Source organism: Sorex araneus, chromosome 5, assembly GCF_027595985.1.
Source record: "Sorex araneus isolate mSorAra2 chromosome 5, mSorAra2.pri, whole genome shotgun sequence".
Taxonomy (NCBI): Eukaryota; Metazoa; Chordata; class Mammalia; order Eulipotyphla; family Soricidae; genus Sorex; species Sorex araneus.
The window spans coordinates 97,399,734-97,425,838 of NC_073306.1; the positions used below are offsets into that span (position 1 = coordinate 97,399,734).

General features: G+C 43.1%; 1 protein-coding gene across 1 annotated transcript in view; it reads right to left on the reverse strand.

Moving 5' to 3' along the window:
* RAP1A (RAP1A, member of RAS oncogene family) overlaps positions 1-22,206 on the reverse strand; it is a 71,654-nt gene extending 49,448 nt beyond the window's left edge. Inside the window, exon 1 of the mRNA XM_055137523.1 lies at positions 22,088-22,206. The gene's annotated coding sequence lies outside the window, so the exon portion shown is untranslated. The remainder of the gene's footprint in view (positions 1-22,087) is intronic.
* Between the last annotated feature and the right edge of the window lie 3,899 nt (positions 22,207-26,105).

Consider the following 26,105-nt stretch of genomic DNA (forward strand, 5'->3'; position numbering starts at 1 on the left):
ATGGGAAGCACTGCCAGAAACATCTTAGACTCATTACATGTCTCATTTTGATTTTGAATTTTTGGTTGTTGTGGCTGAGAAACCTTTTACTATGGCCATTAAAATTTTTTTTATTTTATCCTATTTCTCTTCGGGACAAATTACTCCTGGTTCAGTTCTTGAGGGTCCCTCCCGGCAGTGCTCCAGGGAGCACGCAGTACCAGAGCTTGAACCTGGGGCTCCTGCATGCAAACCTGCCCACTGAATTATCATTGCCCTGCTTCACTGTTCTCAAACATTCAAGACCGCCCACCCTCAACCACCTTATTCATTCAGTTACAAGCCTTTATATATTAGGTCATGACTCACGTTTAGGAAGCTAGGAGCTGGTATAACATCAACAACACAAATGAGTCCTAAGAGTGTCCCTTCACCGGCTCAGAAAGCAGTAATACTATCAATTCCCGATCTGCAGTCTCCTCTAGGAGCTCAGGATTGCACATCACTGCTGTTCCAGTCTTTATTTCATTTTCATTCCTTTCCCTCACTAGAAACTCACCAAACGCTGTAACTGATTTTTTCCCTTCATCCTCTCGTAGAAGAAGCTGTCTCTCTTCATATTTAAGTGCTATTCTTCTGCCTCCCCTCTACTAACTCCTAAACTTTGTCCTGCAAGCTAAAAACCTATATATAGGTTATTACTTGATCCTTTTTCCCATATTCAAACAACAGCCAAGTTAGCGCCGCCGAGTTTGTATTTCTTTAAATTTGTTATGCCTTGTAAGGAACTACAAGAGTCCTCAATCATCTCTAACCCAATTCTTTCATGAGAAATCAAAGAGATTATGGAGAACCAAGAAAATGCAAATGTAGAAGCAAAGGGGAGAGATATATAGATACTGCTTTTCTGCTTCAAGTTCTATATTCTTCAAGCCCACCCTTCAGTATCAGACTAAATTATTTACTTAGCACATAGCTCTCTGTGATTCCCCACTGTAAATTTCTTAAACTCCAGTCTCTTCCTATAATTTCTTAGCATTTTGGGCTAAGGTACTAGCCTTTCTTACTAATATGGAGGTACTTTAGAATGTATAAAATCTCTTGAAATGCTACACACAGCATTTAAAGGCATGTGTATAATTTTCCAGAGAGGAAAAACGTCCAAAATTTTCCCAACAATTTCAAACTCATGGGCTCCATGATCTCCAAAGGTTCATTATTCTTGGGGCTGGGGCCTAATTCAAAGAGGTAGGGTGCACACTTTGATTTTCACTACTTCATGGCCTCCTAAGCACCGAGCCTGGGGTAACCCCTGAGCACTGCCCAGTGTGGCTCCAAAAATACGAATAAGAGGAGGGGTGGTTCCTTACTCAAGAAGACAGGCCAAAATTCACCAGCAGGTCATGTAAAGTTCTCCATCATTTGGCCCTCGTCCCTGTTAACTCCAGCAGCTGTCCCTCTATGTAGGCAGATATCAAGAGCCAGTTTAAGTGGACACCTGTTATTTTTGTATGTCTAGTTCCCTTCCTTGTTCTTTTGGTATCAGCATCCTAACTTTATTGGGAAAACCTTGCTTCCCTCAATGCAGTTTTGGTGGGAATGTAAATCAAGGACTATCACCCTCCACTAAGCGAGGGGGCATCTGACCTGAATTCAAACTATGCAACAAGACCAGCTTCTGAAAAGCTAAATATTGAGCAGAACAACACGAAGATGAAAACTGCTTAGAATGATTCCTTCTGGCAGGTACCCAAAAGCAGCATTCCTGGTCTGGAGAAGAGCACTCAGAGACAGGGTCCATGCTGCCCGAGCCACACGGGCTCACAACAACAACGAGAGCAGACCCCGTGGCCCCACCGCCGCACCCACAGCAGCACTGCTGGGTGTGACTGCCCCTCCCCAGGAAAGGGTGCTTAAAAATAGTTGTCAGAACATGCAAGTGTCTAGCTCTACTTGAGGGATCAGCAAATTATGCTATGACCAATAGGAAAAATCATTCTGCTGCCTATTTGTGTAACCTGTCAACTGAAAGTGTTTTTTACAGTCATTAAAAATTACTGTTCTAAATCAAAAGAAAAACAGTACTTATAGACATGAGAATTACATAGGATGTATGAAAACTATATAGGAAATGCCAATTTTAGTGTCCAATCATGCTGATTTGTTTAAATAAAATCCATAGCTGCCTATTCTTTACAGCAGTAAAACAAATACTACAGCAGAAACCGTATGGCCTTTAAAACCTAAATTATGGGTTACAGCAATAATATAGTGGGCTGGGGCTCACCTTCACACAGCTACCTGGAGTTTAATCCCTGACCCCTCACCTGGTGTCCACCCTCCCCAGGAGCAAACCCGCAGGGTCCTCTACGAGCACCACTGGCATGGCCCCAAGCAAACAAAAACAAAACAACAAAAACTTGATCAAGCTCAACAGAGGATGAAAAAATCAGGATCAGAGCCAGAACGTCTGGCTCGAGCATCTGTGTGGTCAACCACAACACTATCTGCATTATCATTCATCCTGTCTGTCTGATCTCTCCAAAATGATGGCACTTTTCCTTAGAAAAAAGGAAACTGAAGACTTAAGTATGGCATTCTTTGAAGTTTGAAACTTCTTTAAATTTGACAGATTACTAAGACTCTTTTCCTTCTTGAAGGCAGGAAACTTTGCCCCCTTGGATCCCAAGTTCAGAATTCAGCTTCTCCCACAGCTAAGTTTGGAGCTGAGGCTAAGACAGATCATGCCCTGCCCCCACAGTCCTGCCTCACTGTGACCGGTTCAATGCCAATCTCTGGACAGTGGCGTCTGGACAAAGCTCCACGGTTCACTCTAATGCACAGCCGAGGCAGGGCGGAAGCCTCCACAGTACCCTTTGCTCCTTCCGAGGAGAAGAGTGGTCATCAAAGCACATAATTCAGAAGGGGAGGAGTGAGGGCAGAAATAAGGAAGCTGGAACAAGCAGGTCTTCGAATAAAGGAATTTTTACTTAGTGTAACACACTGGTAAGGAATAGTCTTTTATTTTTGTAATTTTTTTTCTTATTAGTGAATCACTGTGAGGGTACAGTTACAGATTTGCCTATTTTCATGCTTGTGTTTCAGTCATACAATGCTTGAACATCCATCCCTCCACTAGTGCCCATTCTCCACCACTGATGATCCCAGTATCCCTCCCCCGCCTCCACTTGCCCCCCCCTCCCCACCTCACCACACCTCTGTGGCAGGGCATTCGTAAGGACTAGTCTTTATGTTTCATTCCTAATCTGAAAAAAACTGTTAACAAGCAAGCATAAAAAAAACCTAAATACAAAATAACTTTAACAGAAAGTTCAAGGATGATTTTAATGATACTTTAAAAAGATAATAATGATATAAATTACCTGATGTTTTCTGGAAAGCAGTTTACTTTTTGTCAAAAGCACAAAATATAAATGTTCAACTCTCAAATAGAAATACACTATTTTGGCAAAATTACTAGAGAATCTTTCCCACAAGATGGTAATTAAAGTCTTGTTGGTACTAATTTATCACAATACTTAGTGTGAAAAAAAATGTTTTATGCAACAATGAAATGTTAGTATTTTGAAGTTGTACCAACACAAATGTCTCTCACATTCTGGCACGGGGGCCACACCTGGGGGTGCTCAGAGGTTGCTTCATGTAGTTCTCAGGTGACCACATGAAGCTGAGGGTCAAACCTGATCAGCCCACATGGAGGCAAGACCTTAATCCCTGTACTAGCTCTCCAGCCCCTCTCCACATTTTAATCTGTACTGTACAAATTTTTAATAGTCTCACATATGTTCAGGTAAAGCATCTGGGACTGGCCTGAAGTCACAGGTGCGTTAACTTTCAAGTCCTACTGTCATCTGCTGACAGAACAGGAGCCAGCCAGTTTCATGCACACTTGCAAACACGTAAGTTAAATTACACATCAAGGAACAGTCTCTAACCTAGTTAAACAGCTTCAATAAGTAAAGACATGTCTGAGATGTTCAGTTTTTTAAGACCACTCCAAGGGAAAGCTAGATGGGGATCCCCCTGTACAGAGAACCTTCATACTGCCCCCTCTCGCCTTCACCTGCTCCTCTCCCCTGGCACATCCCTAAATGAAAGTTATTTTACTTTCAAAGGGCAAACAGTCCTGCATGTAAGCAGTGAGTATCAATTATTAGCTCTATCAGCACCATCTATCCTAGCTGTACGAGTAGTATACCCAAAATCTACATTATAGAGATTAATCTCACTGTGGGGTAGGAGAGAGGATAGTGGTTAAGGCCTTGCACGTGACTGGTGAGTTTAATCTCCAGCACTGCACATGATTCCCAAAGTCTGGCTAGGGAATCCCTGAGCACAAGCCAGGAGTAAGCTCTGAGCACTGCCTGGTGTCAAAATAACTAGTCAGGGAGACAATGCAAAGGGATCAACTATGTCTTTCATGTCTAGGCCCAAAATTAAAACCAACGGTACCACACGCATCCTCTTAGTACTCTAAGGAGGGCTCTTAGCCCCCAGCATCACTAGAGATCCTTATAAAAATTTAATAAAAAGTATCAGTGTATCACTGTCACTGAATCACAGTCACCCCGTTGCTCATCAATTTGCTCAAACGGGCACCATAATGTCTCCATTGTGAGACTTGTTGTTGCTGGTTTTGGCATATTGAATACACCATGGGTAGCTTGCCAGGCTCTGCCGTGCAGGCGAGATATTCTCAGTAGCTTGCAGGCTCTCTGAGAGGGATGGAGGAATTGAACCCGGGTCAGCCACGTGCAAGATAAATATCCTACCCGCTGCGCTATCGCTCCAGCCTAATAAAAAGTGAAAGAAAAAAAAAGCACCAAATTCATGATTAGAAAAAAAAAAAACACCAAAAAACTCTTTGGTCTTTTGGTATTTCCTTTAATCCTACATTGGACATATGAACAGATACTTCGAAAAAGTGAAAGTAAAACCATACCAACATAAACCATGAAATATTGCTTTCCCCCTCCTACTAGAACACACTTGTTGAACACACTTGGGCAGACAAGCTTTGCCATGGTGCCGGAGAGAGTGCAGTGGGTGTCCAGTTAACCAAAGTTTAGTCCCCACCATTCCACATGGTCCCTCCAGCACTGCCAGGAGTAGGCCATGAGCGTCACTGAGTGTAGCCCAAACAACACCCTCCGTGCCTCCCCCACCCCCCAAAAAAGAGGGCAGACAGCAAGATTAGGAACATAGCCTCAAGTGCTGGAGCAACATGCTCTGCATGCGGGGAGCCCAGATTCAACTCCTGGCACCACAAGGTCACCCCAGGACACAAGGAGTGATCTCTGAGCACAGGCAAGAAGTCGCCCAGAGGAACACTGGGTATACCTTGCCCAAAACAAATGTAACAAGACAGTCAGACAACTGGATTTTCTCTAAAAACGTCAGTTTTTAAGGCTAAACCACTGGAAATAAACCACAAGGTGGAGACGGAACAGCTGATTCTGCACACAGTTCTCTCTTCAAAAAAAAGGGGGAGGGGGCATCCCAGTTGTGATGGAAGAAGGTTTGTTAGGGGCCACTTGCAATCTCAGTCCTGCCAATGCAAGGGGTGGAGACTGATGAACTCAGGGCCAGGGGCATGATAAAAGTCTGCCACTGAGGCTATATATCCCCAGGTCAAATTCTTTTACAAGTGCTCATGTATTTTTTAAAAGACATTTAGGCCAGGCCAGAGCAATAGTTCAGTGGGTAAGGCACTTACCTGGCACACAGCTGACCTAGGATTGATCCCTGGCACCCTATATGGTTCCCCGAGCCTAGCAGGAGTTATTCGTAAGTGCAGAGCCAGAAGTAAACCCTGAGCGCCACTGGGTGTGTCCTCTCCACCTCCCCACCCTGCCAAAAACAAAAACAAAAACCCAAAACCAACCAACCAAACACAAAACCAAAATGATTTAGGCTGGGGCTGGAGAGACGGCTCCAAGGGCTGAGTACACCATGACAAGCAGACTTTGCATGCAGGGAGTATGGGTTTGGCCTCCTGTCCTCCACTGCCAGGAGAGGCTCTTCTGACTAAGATGCAGCTCAGTGGGTAAAACCCATGCATGAAATTATATGTGTGAAACCTGTGTTTTACCTGAGGCACACAAAATTTAAAAAAAAACCATTTACGTTTTACTCATTAAATAGGCGTTTTCTCTATACCACTAAAAAACCAGCACTCGTTGACTTTAGCATGTCGACACACAGAAGACACTAAATGCCATGGTTTAGAAAGTGATAAGCTGCAAAAGATCAAACTATGATAATTCATCTTAGACATAAGCTCAACCCAGGAGACGTTTGAACCTAAGCAGAGCCAGCTTAGAGTATCAGAGAATGCTGATTCTTCAGATCTGGCAGCTTGGGCCTACTACTACCTATATGAAACATGCAAGCAGATGGCACTGGGTGGTGACATGACCTCACGTTTGTTCTATGATGACAGCATTTCAGTCTAATGCATGGTGGGAATACTGAATGACTTCATCTAAAACTCTTCTACCCATGTTAATAACTGCAGGTTTTGGTTAGTTCTTGGGTTATAATGCTATCATGTTCCAATATAAAGAATTATGACAAGACTAAAATTTTGGCAGTAGGTGCAGTGTGGTTTATACACATTTAGAATTGTAAAGCTGCAACTTTCTTTCTTTCTTTTTCTTTCTTTCTTTTATTGAATCACCATGTGAAAAGTTACAAAGCTTTCAGGCTTAAGTCTCAGTTACATAATGCTCGAACACCCATCCCTTCACTAGTGCACATATTCCACCACCAAGAACCACAGTAAACCTCCCCCCCACCCTCCACCCCTCCCAGCCCCCACCCCTCCTGTGTAGCTGATTAATTTCACTTTAGTTTCTCTTTATAAAGCTGCAACTTTCTAAAAAAAAAAAAAAGAAAGAAAAAGATGTAAAGTTATACATTCCTGAAATTTAGCACCTCGAAGGATAAATGGCAAGTAACACTGCAAAACAATGGTAAATAAAATTTTAATTTAAAAACCTGACATTTAAGTACTAAGGAGAAATCACTAAACATTTAAAATTCAAAAGGATATTTTATAAATGAAGTCTGTCCTAAATGTGATACTCAACACTTAAAAGGCATGAAAACTTTTTTGAAAGGGTACAAGCCATTTCACCAAATCTTAAGTACCAAAGGGTCAGAGCTTTTCGGGAGAGGTGAGGAGGGGGGAGGACTCCCAAGCGGTGCTCAGGTGATTCTCGGCCAAGCTGCAAGTGGTTCAACCCCAGGGCCTGAGAACTTGCCCTGTGACCCTGCTGCCTGTGTGCCTCCAGGCCTGTGCGGTGCTGGAGAGACCCAGGGTTGGCTGCATGTAAGACAGGTGCCTTACCCCTTGAACTCCAGCTCTCTAGTTTATCATTTTCATGTACAAGATATACCAAAATAATCTGTGATCTGAACATCTATCTTAAATAATTATATTTAAACACATTTCAGCCACGTAACTTTCACGTATCAACCATCTAGAGGACAATCTGATACTTGCAGACATAATCCCTTCTGCAGAAGAGATTACTGACCAGATTGTGTGACTTGAACGGACAGTGAAAGCTACAAGAGCAGACAGTCTAAAAGTGGTCAGTCACTCAGGAAGTGGTCACTCGACGACTCCCTCTCCCCCACTGACCACATACAAGAAGCCCTCACCACCACAGAGTGGAGTCCTCGGACTCCCTAGCCGGCGGAGCCGCAGACTCCTGGCACTACAGGACGAGACACTCAATCTCCAGTCTCCAGACTTCCTCAGCAATACTTGGGACAACTGTACCCCGCCCATCAGAAAAAAAGCACTGGAATATACCAAGGACCAAAATATCATAGAAAGGTATTTTTCATGGACACCTGTCATATAATAACCATAGTCTCAGATTACTAGAAACCAGTTCAAAAATACGTTCCTTCTTCCCCAAAGCAACCCTCTTCTTTATAAGGCACATAGGATACTTTCGACTCGAACCAAAAAGGCAGATGCCTTACTCTGAGAAAAATATGCCGAATCAGTGAGATTCAGCATATTCTCCGACACTCCTAGAAGCAGCCATATCTAACCCAGAGTGTTCGTCCTACCGGTTCAGTAACAGTTTATCTCCTTATTGCCTTCATTCCATTATCTTTTTCTCTTCCAGTGAAAAGAAATTTCTCCTCCACAATTTAATTTTTGCATGGTATACATTTCCCTAGGGCAAATCCTCTATCAAAATTCCCTCTCAAACTTCCACTAAACTCACTTTTAAAATGTGGATTATCTACATCTACTAAAATATCCACTCCTTTAAAGTTCCTTCACCAACCACACTGCAGGTATGGTTCCCAGCACTGCTGGTGTGACCTCAGGTGTCACAAGTGTGACCCATGGCACACTACAACTGACTGTGCAAGTGCCACAATCAAGTGTAGGCCCCTAGAGCACAGTAACCAATTGTGTGAGTCTTGGACCACAACATCTCTGACTCCCAACAGTAAAACAATAAAAAGGGGAAGGAGAAAAAACAATATTAAAATTGATATGAATATTAATTTAAAGAATTAGAGATATGTCAAGTCCACTTTCCACACACTCGGATGAGCCTCACGCATGAAGGAACCGGCAGAGAAACCCAGGTGTGTGGGACCCAGGCCGAGAGCTCCAAGAATGCTGGGATCGGCACCGTGTAATCCTATCAACGGCCAACATCCAGAGACTATAAAACCAAGCTCCGTGATATCTGATAGCCTAGTCCTTCCTCTTGGAGAACCTGGCAAGCTACCAAGAGCTTACTGCCCACATGGGAGAGCCTGGCAAGCTCCCCGTGGGGTATTCATATGCCAAATACAGTAACAATGATGGGTTTCATTCCCCTGACCCTGAAGAGCCTCTAATGCGGCACCATTGGGAAGGATGAGTAAGGAGAGGCTGCTAAACTCTCAGGGCTAGGATGAATGGAGACGTCACTGGGCCCACTCAAGCAAATGACAGTGACAGTGACAGAAATATGTCAATAAAATATGAATGATATAATTTGTATTATAGAAGTATGTTAGATACAAAAATATAAAATATAGTCACAATTTAATAAGTATGTAATTTACTGTAAATATATTTGATATAAAATTATTTAAAATATGCTACTGTATCTACAGAAAATATAAACTATATAAATTTATACTTATCACTCTCAGAGCATTTTCTCTAGGTACTGACATCCGTTTAAAAACACAAAACAAAACTCACTCCAGTTTTTATAAACTAAAAATTAATTTTTAAAAATTCTATTAGCTATTAAAGGCTCCAGAACTATCAGTTCATATTTCTGAACAAGCCAACACCCTCGATGTACTAATAGAAGACAGAAACATATGCTCCCTCCCTACTAAAAATAATTTATGCTTACCTCTGTTAAGTCTCTGGGAAACTCACATACCACGAATTGCTGATTTTATATGTCTAGGGAAACAAATAGTCACCAAACAGATTTGTTTTAGGCAAAAGTCATTAGCAACATCACCTACAAAATCAAATTTTACACTTATTTTCCACAAAGGCAGGTAGTGACATCCTGCATCTTTGTCTTGAAAGGACTGCCACTCTCCTTTCTCTCCAGCTTACCACAACAGTCCCTGGGAAGACTGGCTGCTCCTTACTGCCTCCTCTTATAGATGATCACAGGCATGGTTTTTTATCACAGAGTTTTCACACTGAATATGATCTCAGGAGTTTTCCCTCAAAAGAGTTCCATGAGAGCAATTCTTTAGATAAGAGGAGCAAGATCATTCTATTTATGCTTTCTTCTAATTATAATCCATTAGGATTAAGATTACTCATATTTCTTTTATTTCAAGTCATGACAAGTAAAAATTTAATCAATTTTGGGCACATGATGTTGCTCAGTGCTTACCTTGCAAGCACGTGACCTGACTTTAACCCCCAGTGCCCCCCAGTCCCTATAAAGTTTATTTATTTTTAGCAAGGGTGGGGGTCTCCCTGCAATTCTGGGTGGTTGGTGGGGAGCAAGGTGTCCATGCAAGGGCTGAAGGATACAGTGCTGTCCAGGCCCTGTGATGAGAAATGACCTGGCCAACCCTGGCTGCATTCAGGGCCTCCAGAGCTGTGCCTGCCCAGCGAGCATGTGGCTCCTAGGTTTAAACCTGGGTCAGCTCATTTAGGCACGATGAGCTGACCCAGGAGCCCCCAACCCCAATGGCCACTGTACTGTCTCTCCAGTCCAAAATGCTGCAGTTTAAAAAAAGTTCAGTATAGGGCTATGGACATAGTACAGCATGTACCATGGATTCAACTTCTGACTCCATGTATGGTCCCCCACCCCATCAGGAATAAGCTCTGAATACTGCTGGGTATGGCAAAAAAACCAATAAATGAAAAATAAATAAAAAGCAGATTTCAGTATATCAGGGCTGGAAAGATACTATAGTGGGTAAGGTGCTTGCCTTACATTCAGCTGACCCAAATATGATCCCTGGCACCCCGCAGGGTCCCCTGAATCTTGTGAGGAATAAGCCCCTGAGCACAGAGATAAGTTTAACTCCTGAGCACAGCTGGTGTGACTCAAACTTCCTTTCTTCCAACTTTCAATACACTGAAGAATTACTGACACAGAAAACAGTCCACCTGGAGGCCCGAGATACAGTAAGCGAGCAGGGTGCTTACCTTGCATGCAGCTGCCTGGGTTCTGTCCCTGGTACACTCTATGGTCCCCCGAGTCAGCCAGGAGTGATCCCTACGCACAGAGCTATGAGTAAGCCCTGAACACTGACTTGGCGGTGTGGCCCTCCGCTAACAACAGCAAAAATATAAAGTAGCTCACTTGGGCCCACACTCTCAGGGGCTACTCCTGATTACATGCTGAGACATGACCTATAGTCTGGAGATATGAACCAGGGTCAGCTGCAGGGTCAGGGCCAGTAAGCAACTTACCTTCTGTACTATCTCTCCAAGGCTAAAATTTTCCTGTAATGATATTTAATGACCTTATTAATCTTTTTCAAAAAGCAATTTAATCTTTATTTAAAATGAAACAAAATTTTTTTTTAACTTTTTAAACTTTTTTGGGGGAATTTTTTGTGAATTCTGAATTTAGGGATGTCTCTCCTGGTTGCACTGGAGACCATGGTGTGCAGGGATCTCACCCGGGCCGCCTACATGCAAAGTATGCACTCGAGCCTGTTCAGCTATCTCTCCAGCCCCAGCTACTCAAATAAATTATTTCTCCTGCCAAGTTGCAAGCAAACTTCTAAGAAAGTAAAACACGCAGACTGGGAAGGCTTTCACTGCCATCTGCACGTGAGTGCCAGGATGGTTCAAACCAGGAAGACCATGTTCTCAACAGTTTTGGGGAAAGGATAAGAGTGATCAGCTCTAGGAATAATGGTAGTTCTGAGTTCTGTTGATAGACAAAAATGTCTTCAAGCCAATCAAAACAGACTCAACTGGAATCTTGACACAGAACACCAGACACTGGTGTTCTGAATATTAGTCACTAAATTATTTTGTAAATAAAAGACAAATCAATTGGCCAGGCCTGAGCTTTTGCAGTTTTACCTAGAACACAGTATTTGCAAAAGAAAAATACACACACTCTCCAATACTATGTGTGCTATATTTATTGATTTTAAAGTTTTAAAGATACTTTTCAAAAGCCAAGATTTGAATAAATAAATAGGAGATTTAATTCTGAGTTTAGAAAATATTAGAAATATTAAGAAAGATATAATGCAATGGTTTAAAAAATGCAAACACCCTCAAAGTTTCACAGGCATGTGGTAATTTTTTAAAAAAGTGTTGCTTCTTAAATATTTTTTTTCTTTTTTTGGGGGTCACACCCGGCAGTGCACAGGGGTTACTCCTGGCTCTGCACTCAGGAATTACTCCTGGCGGTGCACGGGGGACCATATGGGATGCTGGGAATCAAACCCGGGTCGGCTGCGTGCAAGGCAAATGCCCTACTCGCTGTGCTATCGCTCCAGCCTTGCTTCTTAAATATTAAACAGATAAGTCACAGCTCACAGGTTTATTAGTTCAAAGAAACATTAATATCAATTTTCAGGGAACTTGCATACATTATTATTATTATTCTGCCAAGCAGAAATTTTAAGCAGAATAAAACTTAAGTCATATACCAGAATGATTACAAATGGCATGACTACTATTTCTCTTTAATTAAGAAATTAAGGAAGATAATCGAAGTATTAAAAGTAACATTTTTCTGGCAGCTGCTGAGATGTGACCCCGGGGGCCGCACGCGTGTGCGGCTCCTCCGCAGCTGCACGAGCGTGAATCCAGACCCAGCTGAACCACCTTCAACATGGGCAGCTACTTGCAGAATGTCTCCAGCCAGAGAACTAAGCCGTGACCCCATGCCCACCCAGGAGGGGAAAGGTATTTCTCTCTCTCACCAGTCCCTTCCCGGGGATGAAGGGCGTGGGGACGCCATATTATGACGACCACAGATGGGGTTTACAAGCTTGCAATGATCCAATATCCGGAAGAAATCTCCCTGGACTTAGTTGTTAAAGTACAGAAATACAAAACCGCCTCGGCCGCATTTCTCTTCACAACAGGTCTGACTCTAGTGGGGTGCTCTTAACAGTAATGGTGAGGTTTGTGTTGAAATAGTGAATGTAACCAAAGTAAATAGAAAGTAAAGTGAAAAAAAAAAGTAACATTTCTCTAAAGATCAAATACTCAATTTCTTTATTACTCTGTATCACTGTCCTCAACAAACACATCTTCTTCATCTTCTTAATAAACTATGCTTCACTTTTAATCACTTCTTATTTACATTACATGTTTTTAAAATCTGAAAGCACTCATGAACGTAGAAAGAATATATGCAGAAATTACCTCCAGAGTCTAAAAGCAAGGATTCCTATTAAGAACTCAAAAATGTCAAAATTTCTGCAGACTATATCACTGTCACTGTATCACCGTTATCCCGTTGTTCATCGATTTACAAGAGCGGATGCCAGTAATGTCTCCATTAATCCGAGCCCTAAGATTTTAGCAGCCTCTCCTTACTTGTCTTTCCCAATGATTGGAGGCTCTTTCAGGGTCAGGGGAATGAGACCTATTATTGTTACTGTTTTTGGCATAGCAAATGCATCACAGGGAGCTTGCCAGGCTCTCCATGGACAGAATATCTATTGCAGCATAAATATGCCTTGCACTGGTGAAATAATGGGAATCTTTTACTTTTCAGTTTTAAAAAAGCTAGATAGCAATTGGGGCTGGAGAGAGAACAAGGGTTAAGGATTTGAGCTTGCACGCAGCCAACCCTAGTTCAATCTCTTGAGCAGCACAGGTTACCCCGAGTTCTGCCAGGAGTAGTCTCTGAGCACAGCCAGGTGTGGCCCCAAGACCCAGAACAAAACAAAGAGAGCAATGACCAAAGTGTACTGAATCTTACATTCTCTATGACTCTGCCTAAATCCAAGTAAATGAGTTTTAAACTTAAGACTCTTTCCTCTGAATAACATCTTCAAACTGGATACTCTTGAAAAAGATCTTTACAGCAAAGGCTCTACCTAAAACCTTTCCTCTTGCTTTCTAATAAATCTCAAATCTTGCTTTATCCATATCATTAATCCAGCCTCCCTGTCTTCAGAATTTTCTTTCCCCAATGAACTCTGTATTCTAGGAACTGCATTCAGTTTTCAAAAGACAAAGTCTGATGGGGTAATTTGAAATTGGAGAGAAATCAGCACATGTGATTCTGAACATAGCTTCCAAACCTAGTTTTCAATGTTTTCCAAAGTCCCTAGTAAATACTTATGGCCTTATGCTTTCACATTTTTAAATGAAACCTCCCAGTTCTCCTGTCTCCTGCTTGTCCAGAACTATCTTGGTTCTCTTCCGTTAACACAAGGAAAGCCCAACCTCCCCCCAAGCGTGCCTTATGCATCTCTGTAATCATGCAAACAAGGGAACAAAAATGTAACTCCTGTGGTGTCTTCCAAAACTGCATGCAATTTTATTCTTCAATTTTTTTTTTCTTTCTGGGTCACATCTGGCAATGCACAGGGGTTACTCCTGGCTTTGCACTCAGGAATCACTCCTGGCGGTGCTCAGAGGACCATATGGGATGCTGGGAATTGAACCCGGGTCGGCCGAGTGCAAGGCAAACGCCCTACCCACGTACTATTGCTTCAGCCCCTATTCTTCAATTTTTTAACTTTGATTCCTTTAAACACAGATATTTTAAATGCACACAACTCCCCAGATTTAACAATAGCTAAATTATATTAAATGCCTTTTTGAAATGATACAGTTCTTCCAAACATTTCAACTTACTCCATATTAAATGTAAGATTTCTCATGCTTGCCATTTTAGTAAAGATCATTAAAAATCTATTTCTTTTAAACAAAATAAAGATACTCAACTGCAACTTCAAGGAATTATCTGTCATGATTACTTTTACCTAAGGTAGTTTCAAAGAAATCCATTCCAATCAACTTTTCAAAGGTCACTGCAAAAAGTACTAACCATATAATCGGAAGGTTTTACAGCTCACTAAGGCTTCACAACTACCGCCCAAAACCAGTAACAGGTAGCTATCAAACTGGCAAAGACTGTAAAAACTGACCCACACATTGCCACTGAAGGTGCAGTGAGACATACACTCTTATACACAGGGTAAGCCCCCTTTGATCCAGTTATCCCACCTTGGAATTTAGCCTGAAGGAAGAAAAAAAAGAGAGAAATGTAATCAAAGGTAAATTATGCAAAACTGTTTGTCCTGTGTTATTTAAAATAGAAATATTTTTTAAAAAATGAATCCACAAAAGCTCCACATAGAAGACCAGTATCTTCTCAGAGAAAAAAGGAGCAAAACAAAATGTACGACTTTATTTTCAATTAAAAGAAATTTAAAGGGCTGGAGCAATAGCACAGCGGGTAGGGCGTTTGCCTTGCACTCGGCCAACCCGGGTTCTAATCCCAGCATCCCATATGGTCCCCTGAGCACCGCCAGGGGTAATTCCTGAGTGAAGAGCCAGGAGTAAACCCCTGTGCATCGCCGGGTGTGACCCAAAAAGAAAAAAAAAAATTTAAAAGAAATTTAAAGCTAAGAATTAAAAAAAAAAATACATTAAATGTCAGTACAACTATCATGTGGTGATAAGTTTGTGAATGAATTTCAACTTCTCTATAGTTATGTTCTTTTTTTTTTCTTTTTGGGTCACACCCATCGATGCACAGAGGTCACTCCTGGCTCATGTACTCAGGAATTACCCCTGGCGGTGCTCAGGGGACCATGTGGGATGCTGGGATTCAAACCCGGGTCGGCCGCATGCAAGGCAAATGCCCTACCCGCTGTGCTATAACTCCAGCCTCTAGTTATGTTCTCTTAAAATCTGCCATGATGAACAAATTCTTTTAAATGAAACAAACAAACAAAAAATTAAGCATTTATAACCAGCGAAAATGATCCTGAACCTAATAAAGGGGACATGACCTGAAATAGAAACATTTCCTAGTCCAAAAATGACATCAAGTTTACTGTTTCCTATTTCTATTATGCTCACATTTACTTTAAAGTAGGTAAAGAATGTCACTCCAAACCCAGCAGTATTTATAAAAGTATTTATGAAAGTATTTAAGGTATATTACCTGTAAGTCAGCCAAGGCTCCAATAGAAAGCACTACCATGAAATGAACTATTTTATGACTACTGAAAATGAATGACCAACTAATCTTACTCAAAATATACAAAGTAAAAAACGTCTTGCTCTGCAAATTAACTAAATATACTGTTACTAATTTATAAGAATATCTTGTCTAAATCAGGAAAGAACCTGAAAATAAAATTGACAGGCCACCCATATTCACCAAAAACACACAATGATGCATTTTATTACTGAATTTCTGTTCTAGGCAACAAGAACTTCCGTGGCACAGCATAATTTTAAATAGTGCGTAAAAACTACTCTTCTCTAAAACTGCAACATGAAACAGAAAAGTAAAACAGGAGTCAGAGCAATGGTCCAGCAAGTACCATGCAGTTGTCCTACAGGCCCTCTGACCTGGGTCCAGTCCTCTGTACCACTTATGTTCAGGGCATGAAAACCACCAGGAGTGATCTCTAAGCACAGAGACAGGAAGCCCTGAGCATATCCACGTGTGGCCAAAAAGAGAAGTGTTATTTTAAGGCATTCTATAGTACCCTCTATTTTGTGGTACAATATTTATAAAAAATATTTATAAAAACTCCTGTTCTGGCAAACAAAATTAACCAATAGACTATAAATTTCCTAGAAAGAAATTATAACTTCAAATTTTGGTTTTCATTAAAGAGCTTTATAATGAGTCAAGTATCTGCTCAATGAATAAATCTAAAATATATTAATTAAATTATGCAACATTTTCACAAGCAAAAGTAGTTCAAAGACATCAATGATTTGGACTACATACTGAAAACCACAAAACATCCAAAGAATATTAAATTTCAACTGCTAAATTAATTAAGTTAAGGCTGCTTGCATAATGCTCTATAAAGGAGGCAACTTCAATGCAGAATGACCCTATTTATAAATGAACTTTAAAATATCACTGAAGACAGTGAATAAATTTAGTCTCACAATTATATATCTGACACATCTGAAATGTTTAGTCTTCAATGAGAGAATTTCCCACTACTACTTCCTTAGAATTTTACAAGCTGCATTTGGGGTTTACCCAAAGAAACAGTCGAAACCAGTTCTTAAGTCTCTCTAATTTTATACTTTTTCACTAATAACTAATCATAGTATTCTATACTGAATAAAATTATTTTTCAAAATCAGAATGTAACATAGTATTGCTAATAAATGTGTGTGCTTGTGATTTGTGGATTCTAAGTACAGCATTTCAAAATTTTAGTTAATCCAAGATTTTTTTTTTACCTCCTGTGGTATGGGTATGCAACTCAAGGCCTCAGACATGCAAGTCCCTGCCCTCAGAGCTATAGCCTTTCCCCAACAGTGCTTTTTATTATTATAAGGTGTAGTATACTATATTGCTATTATTATAAAATATGACTAAATTTAAACATATTCTGAAACCAAACATGATTACATATTTAATTTAAACTTGATTAACTGAATCACTCTATCAACGTGAATGCACCAGGTTAGAGAGAGAAAAGGATATTTTATCTGGGGAAATGGAATATGCAAAGAATATTTTTTTTCTCAGATTTAGCTATCCCAAATTTATATAGCCTAAATAAATAAGTCATTAGACCAATAACTGCAGTTAATTTTATAGAACATATTTATTTTATAGAACTCTGTGTAAATCATATACTTTTGAAAATCTCATTACAAGGATGATCATTTTTAGACCACTTATAAAGGCATACTGTTTTAACTTCATGTTAATCAACATAATTTCCTTTTTCCATTGGTGCCTGTGTACCTTCTTCCTCTAAAAAGGCTGATTTTCAATTAGAAACGAGAACATGGTATGCACAGTTCTTTGCTGAACTGCTTTTTTGATCAGGACTTTATGATAAGCTAAGCTTTAAATTCAAAATTATCTGGATCATTTAACTTTGAGACAAAGTGTCCTCTTAACCATTAATCACAAAATTGTGTGTCCAGTAGATCGAAAAAAGGACAAACACATAACCACTATTACCAATTAAAAATGGAAACAGGCCAGTATTATCTCTGCATTTAAAGAATAAGTAAGAAGCACACAAGAACTGCTGGTATACCCCACACTGGCAAGGGGGAGTGTACACTTCATCTGGTTTAGAAACATGAAAGTGCAAACATTTTTATGTTTAACATGAATTGTTTCCATAAGTGGTAAATTAGGCATTAAGTCATGCAATAATATATGACATCAGAATTAGCAAAAAATACTTGGAAATATGCCCTTTTCTCAATTGATGACTTTAATTTGAACAGGTTAAATGTAAGTTTATGTTCACAATTTAAAATTTATTTTAAATTCACATTTTAAACTCATCACAACATAAAAATATAAATGCTTTGAGTTATTTTTACATGTAAAATTAATTACTAAGCATCTAAAATAAGAAAACTTCTGAATTGGGAGCTTAGAGATTATGTGAGTTTCCATGACATTCACTGGGTCCCTAGCACATATACACTAATCCAGGTGCTCACAGGCAACTCAACTTGCCCTATTTACTCATGTGCTATTTCCAATAAAAGCCAAATCTAGCCATGTAGATTTCAGACAAGAAATGGAGAGTAATGCCTCCAAATGACATAATTTCTATCAAAACAGACTGGTATCATACTATCTTATAAACAATAAAATCTCAAAGATGCAATGCTGACTCTATTTAATAGAAACAATAGTCTCTGTGTTTTGAATAACTATAAAGAATTACAACAATTCAAAAATTCATCTGTAAGAGTCCTTAAGAGTACTACTTGCATAATTTACCCACAAAGAACAAAACGGGCCTGTCATAGTTTTAAGATTCTTAAGAGACAAAACAAATTAAATTGCAGATACCAATTTTTTAAAAAATCCCTTTGTAAGTTAAAAAAAATACCTTTATTTAATAATAGACACGCAAGTGGAAGTGTATTTTATATAAGATCAGCAACTACATACAAAGTCCATGGGTAACAACAAACGATGATGGAAATCTGGAATGATTTAACTATTAGATAACAAATTACCACATAACATAAAACTCCCTGAGGGCAGAGACCCTGTGTAACTACAACACTCTGTTGTTGAATGTTAAAAGTGAACTACCAGGGGCAATAGTACAGCGGGTAGGGCACTTGCCTTGCATGGGCCAATGGGGTTAAATCCCAGTCCCCCAATATGGTCCTCTGGTCTTGTCAGGAATGACCCCTGACTTACACAGAGCCAGGAGTAAACCCTCAGCATCACTGGGTGTGCTCCTCTTCCTGCCCTCCCCCAACCAAAAACCCAACAACAAACAAAATGAAACAAAAACTGAAAGAACATGAACTCTTCAGGAGACGTTGAAAATTTCAACCTAGGGAAGGAATGTGTCTTTGTGGAGTATATTCCTTACGTGTCTGAGGCTCTGGGTTCAATCCCCACTACTGCAAAAAAGGAATAGAAAAATTCAACCTACCTAAAAGACTTGTATAACCCAAATTATATTTACTCTACAAAATAACAACAATAATAATAATGCTAGTCATAATGCCATGAAACTTAGGATCAACAACGATTGGTTGTTACTTTTGGTGGGGGAGGGGACGGGGACAAGAAGGGGAACACACCTGGCTTTGTACTCAAGGGACTTACGAGGTGCCAGAATTCAAACCACTGTCACTGCCACAGTCATAGCTGCATGCAGGCCAACTGCCTTAACTCTCCGGACAACGTGGTCCTATGGTTGTCACTTAGACTTTGGAAGAACTCAGAAATACACCAAGAAAAGCACATTCACATACTACCGCTCAGTAATCCTAGAAATCAATCCCACTGAAATATTCCAAAAGAAAAATGTATACGGTATAGACAGAAAAGTGTTGAATTTATTGTTTTGATGGGGGAGGGGATTACCTATACACTCCAAGGCTGATAAATGGGCTACACTGAAACTACCTTTGCGTTGGAAATGAAGACTAGGGGCCAAGGAGATAGCTCTTTGGTAGATTAGCTGTGCAATCTGTGCATGGGGGTTGCCCTGGCTTATTCAAGCCCCAGTACCACATAAGCAGTGCCAGGAGTAACTCCCAAGCCCTGCCAAGAGTAGCCCCTCCAAAAGTGAATTAAGAGAAAATAAATGGAAGATAAACTTCCTATTTGATTTTCTCAATTCCACTTTTGCCCTTCCCGTCTCTCACAGCCAAGCTGATTTCCACACAGTAGCCAGAATCATTCTCACAAGCTTAAGTTACAACAGTTCTCTCTTCCACTCAGAACCCTCTGGTGGTTTCCCATCTAGTCAAAGTAAGGCCCAAAGTCCTTCCCAGGGCCTTGACCCTTTACACCCCAAACTCCCATTCACCACTCGCTTCCAGTTGCTCTCAGAAAGGCCAAGTGCACCTGAGTTCTCTCTGCCCATGATTTTCTTCTTGGAAGAGAAGGCATATCCCTCACTTCCTCAGGTTCTGCTCAGCTCTCGAGGTTTCCTTTACTGCCTTTCTCCACCCATCTTTACTCTATACCCTTCACTCATCTACATGGCTCTTACCATGATAAATTCATCTTGTTATGGTCGGCTTTCCCATAACTTGAGAATATAAGTTCTTACCAGAACTTTAGTTTTATTTACATAGCAGACATTCAAAAAGTACCTGTTGAATTAATATTGAATGTTGACTCAATAATTATTAGCTACATGAAAAAGTAGGCAACAAACAAGCTTGGAATGAAATAGGGGAAATAGGTAATTTGTGAACACCCTCATAAGGAGGGGATTTCACAATAAAAATAACCAGTTATCGCACGTTATCAAAGTCACTATAATAATTCTATTTTCTCAGAAGTCATCTCTTTATCAGCTTAAAACTGACAGGGACTGCAGAGATGGTATGAGGTCAGGCGCACACCAGAACCCAGTTCCAATGGCACCATGTATGCACTGCCCGGGGTCACTCCGGAGCAGAGCAAGGAATAGGCCATGAGCATTGCCAGGTATGGCCCAACTCCCTTTATCCTCCCCCTCCAAAACCTGCTAATAGTTATTAATGACAATGTGAACAAAGGTTCTTGAAGCTTTAGCATGGAACCGAATACTCAAGGGCTCCATCTTACTTCTGAGCCAGGTATCCAAGGTTGGTTTCAGAGGGTCCCTGAAAGGGAATGCAAAACTCTGTGCATAAACGCCTATTACTTTTTTTCTGGGAGAGAATCGACTTTTTTTCTGTCTTGATACTTTCAAAGTTGTCAGTGGCCTTGACAAATTCAAGTGCAACTAAGCTACCCCTTAAAAGGATACAAAAGATGTAATACCTAGACACATCTTTGCAATCACTCATTTAAACCAAGACCTACTGTCCATCACAGCACAATTCAAAACAAGCAGGAAACAGCACATCCAAAGAGAATTTCAACGAACACAAGCGCAATTTCAAAACTGCAAGAGGGCCAGGGATGCTCAATGATACAGTGCTTGCTGCCTAGCACGCAGGAGGTCCTGGGTTCCACCCCTGCCTCAGCTCAAAATAAAATAAAAACAAAAAGCAAGAATCGTAGGCAATCATAACAAAGTCAGACAGGAGACGGGAGTCTCATTCAGAGATTCTTGAACCAAAGTAGCACAGCCACAAATGACATCAAAAGGCAAAAAAGCCCCAGCACCACATCAGCTCTGCCGTCAGGCCCCCCGCCGGGACAGGAAACCAGACGAAAGTTTCCAAATCCTGTTCCCAGCACCCACCTTCTGAGGCTGCCCCGCATCACGCCCGAGAGCGGCGCCCCACTTGGAAACCGAGAGCCCCTCCCTGCTCGGACCCGGGCAGCAGGGCGTTCGGCCACCTGTACGGCAGTGGCCCCGTGGCCTCCGGTCCGCCTAACTCCCGCTCCTCTCCCACACTCCCTCCCTTCCACGCGGCCACAAAACGCCCTTCCTCGGGAACGGCCCCCGCGGGTCCGGCCGGCCCGCCCCCCGCGCGCAAGTTCGAGCCCCGGCGTCCGTCCCGTGGCGTGGCGCTCCGGCCTCCCCGCGCCCGCGCCACGCGCTCCCCAACTTCCCGCACGGGGCCGGCGGCACGCGCCCCCGCCCCCTCCCGCCGGCGGGACGCGGCAACCCCCGCCCGGCGATCCTCCGCGCGGCCGCCCCGGGACTAGGCGCCCGCGGGGCCGCGGCCGGGAGGCGGGAAAGGGGCCGGGCGCCAGGGTGTCAGCCCGCGGGGTCCCCGCCCGACCCCCGCCCGGCCGCCGGGGGGCGAGTGCGCGCCGTGACACCGGGACCCGCGGGCTGGGGGACACAATGTCCTCTTTCTCCGGCCGGCCCCGGGCGTGGCTGCTCCACGGCGCCTCCCGGCCCGCCCGCAGGCCCCCGGCCGCCGCCCCGGACAGCGGCGGGCGCGGACGCGAGGGCGCCGCGGCGCGGAGCGGCCGCACGAGCCGGGCGCGCCCCCCGCGCCCCCCGCGCCCGCGGCTCCCCGCCCCTCACTCACCCGGGCCCGCACCTCCTCCTCCTCCTCCTCCTCCTCCTCCCTCCTCTAGCCGGGGCTCCGGCTCCGGCTCCGGCTCCGGCTCCGGCACGGCGGCGGCGGCAGCGGCGGCGGCGGCCTCGGGAGCGCGGGCGCCTCGGGAGCGCGCACGCACGCAGCACGCACACCCCGCCCCCGGGTCGCCCCGCCCCCCGAGGCCCTGTCGCCGGGCTCGGCCCCGCCCCCCTCCGCGTTCCGGCAGTACGCTTAAAGGAGCCGCGCGGAAAGCACGGGATGGGGGAGGGGTGCGGAGTCGAAGGCGGGTGGAGTGGCAGGTGAGACGAAGTACGGCCGGAAGTGAAATGAGGACAGGTCAGGCGAGAATAGACTTTTGGAGGGAATTCGTACTATTCGTCAAGTGCTAATTGAGCAGCTAGTTAGGTGCCCGCCTACTTTGCTTGCTTTATTCCCTCTAGACTTGGGAATAAAGCAAGCTAAGGGCCCCTGAGAAGAGAAGCTTGCATTTTAATAGTGAGGGGGAGGAGAAGGGTGGTTAAAAAAGAAGTAGGCAAAGATTACAAGTAGTGACAGTGGTGTAGCTGGACAGACTTTGCCCCTTAGAGACCTCCAAGGCACATGCATATTGTTTAACACCCGGGACGAAGAGCTTGCTGGTTCAAGCTCTCCAAGATGAAAGAAAACCCATCCTAATTCCGAAAAGGGGAATGCATGCATCATGTTGCAGAACTAATAAAGCCCAGGACAAGAGAGATAGTACAGGCTATTAGAACGCTTGTCTTGTATGTAGTAACTGTCTTTGACCCTGGCCACTGCTTCTGGTGCCAAGAGAACCACCGGGAGTGTTCCCTGAGCACACGCCCCTGAAGACTGTTGGGTGTCGCACAAACCCACCCCAGCCCCACCAAAAAAGCCCAGAAGGTAGTAGTAGATAGATTGAGAGAGGTGAGAAAGTGACTGGAGTCCTACTGAAAGTTACAAAATCATCAGAAGATAGGTGTGGGAAGATGAGCCAAGGAATGGCCACCTCTGATTGGACTTTTAAATGTTAACTTCTTAAAAAGTGTGAAATACACCATATGAAAGCACAAATATCTGTCAGGAGGGTGCTGTTTTGTGAGGTCAGCTGTTTAGAAGCAGGCCGTTCAGATAGATTTGAATTGGAATAGATTTCACAGAAAGTGAAGAAACAAAGTTCTCAGTGCTTTTTTTTTTCTTTTTGGGTCACACCCGGCAATGCACAGGGGTTACTCCTGGCTCTGCACTCACGAATTACCCCTGGTGGTACTCAGGGGACCATATGGGATGCTGGGAATCGAACCTGGGTTGGCTGTGTGCAAGGCAAACACCCTACCCGCTGTCCTATTCTCAATGCTCTTTTAACAGATTGAGAAGACTCCCAAAAGAGCAAAATTGGGTGGAGAAAATCAAGAGTTTTGTTTAGTGCATGTTATATAAGGTGGTTGTTATATGTCTAAATATTGAATAAACAATTGAGTAAGAGTCTGAAGAAGCAAATTTGCCACTCAACAGCACATAGATGCATTTTAATCATTAAATCTACATAAATACCTTAGGGAGGGAAAGAAGTAGCTGGAGGAGAGAACTAAAGGAACTCCAGCCCTTGTAGTTCCGGGGCAGGGACTAGGAGGAACCAAAAGGGTGGAGTATTCGGAGATAAGAGAATTATTTCAGAAAGGTGGGAGTGATCGGTCTTATCAAATACTGTGGGAGTAAGTAACCTGAGGACTGAGTTTGAAGACTGGATTGGACCTGATGAGGGTTTCTGACAGGGTTGATCAAAGCAGTTTCAGTGGAGTCAGGGGCGAGTGATTCAGGTAAGTTAAGGAGAGAAGGGGAGTTGAGAGAAGAAATAGCTTTGCTGAAAATAACCCAAGGAGTACTTGGAAAGGAAGGGTATTTAATGGTTTCTTTATTATGTTCTTTGTTTAGGATCAAGCCTCAACATATGAAACGCCCATTCAACCACTCAACTTCATCTGGGAGGGTCTTGAGGGATGAGGGTGGGAGGTGTTTGGACCACACTCCGTGATGCTTTAGGTTGCTCAGAAAACCATATGCAGTGCAGGAATCAAACCTGAATTGGCCACTTGTAAGGTCTTAACTTCTATTCTATGCCTCCAGCCCCTGAGGCAGGATATATTTTTTTTTCTTTTTGGGTCACACCGGCAATGCACAGGGGTTACTCCTGGCTTTGCACTCAGGAATTACTCCTGGCGGTGCTCAGGGGACCATATGGGATGCTGGGAATCGAACCTGGGTCGGCTGCGTGCAAGGCAAATGCCCTACCCGCTGTGCTATCACTCCAGCCCCTCGAGGCAGGATATTTTAAAAGGAAAATGGTTCCTCGTGTTGGCATGCTGGAACTTATCTACATTATTATTATTATTATTATAGCTTTTTGGGTCACACCTGGCGATGCTCAGGAGTTACTCCTGGCTCTGCACTCAGGAATTACTCCTGGCAGTGTTTGGGGGACCATATGGGATGCTGGGAATCGAACCCGGATTGGCAAGGCAAATGCCCTACCCGCTGTGCTTTTGCTCCAGCCCCTGGAACTTTTCTTTAGAGAAATGAAGGTGAGGGATAAAAGAAGTTAAGGTGAGGGATAAAAGTGAAGGCAAGGAGATAAAAGGAGACCACTGGGAAAAGACCATCCTGAAGTAGGTAAGAAGAAATGGCTGTGGGTTGGAGTGATAGTGCAGCAAGTAGGGCACTTGCTTTGCATGTCACCAACCTGGGTTTGATATCTGACACCCCATCCCCAAACACCACCAGGAGTGATCCCTGAGCAGAGAGCCAAGAGTAAGCCCTGAACATAGTTGGGTGTGACCCAAAATGAGAACCAAAAAGACCCAACACCTAAAAAAAGAAGTAATGACCTTAGATCAGAGCAGAGTCTGTTTATACAGTATTTTTGGAGGGCAGGATAAGTTGTAGATGCAAATGTAGGTAGGTCAATCTTAGTGGTGGTATATACTGACCAAAGAGGGCAGGTGGGAGGTGACATCCAGTCCTTGCTCCTGGTTCTGCAAACCAAGCCTTCCTGGGTTCCCACCAGCCTTAAGGAATGCCTTCTCTAATTGCTGCAGTATTTTAGAAGTCACACACACACACACACACACACACTATTGTGTACCTTTCCCCGATTTGCACAGTCTGCAGTGGGTTGTCTGTGCCACCTGTATCACTGGATTTGCTAAGATACTTAAAGGCTGTGCCTTCCTTTAGTACACACATTGAAAACTGTAAGAGGGTTGAGGGTTATTGGTTATTTCAGGAGATGGGAGGAGAGAAAAATTTCTTTGAATCAAGGAAAAGTTACTAGAGAAGTTGAGTATGCTCAACGCTCAAGTCCTCCTCAGTTGGTCCTGTTCTTAAAGGAGGTGCTCAGCTAGGCTGTGTTTTTTTTTTTTCCCCAGCCATATTTCACTGTGAGGGGGTTGAAGGAGAACTGGCTCTGTCCAGGGTTGGGTTTTGAGGACAAAAATCCATGAGGGGATAGAGGGATACATGCCGGGGAGCAGATGTTAGATCTAAACAAGGAGGGAAGAGAAGGCAAGGAAGAAGTCAATGATTTGGTGCTCCCTGGGGCAAGTTCAAAAAGGAAGTGGGAACACGAGGACTTTTCAAGGATCCACCATTATAAATGGGGGATGAGACGCTTGGGAGAGAGGCAGGGAAGATTCCTAAGAAGAAAGGGGCTCAGATCCTCAGAGATGGTTGGAAGGACTGGAGCACACGCTCTGCATGTGGGATTTCAGGACTAGGCCCCAGCAGTACATGCTCCCCCAACCCCTGCCAGGTGTGCCCAGAAAGGAATGAGGGAAGGGAAGGGCCAGAGAGGGAAAAGGAGTGAAAGGGAGAGGGAAGAGAGGGGGAGGGGAAGAGAACGGAGAGGAGAGGAGGGTCTTAGACGTTGTACGTTTGTGTACTTTATCTTTCCCAATGCTTGACAGAAACTAAAGGCTATTTTTCTTCCTAATTCTGTCTCCTTCCCGCC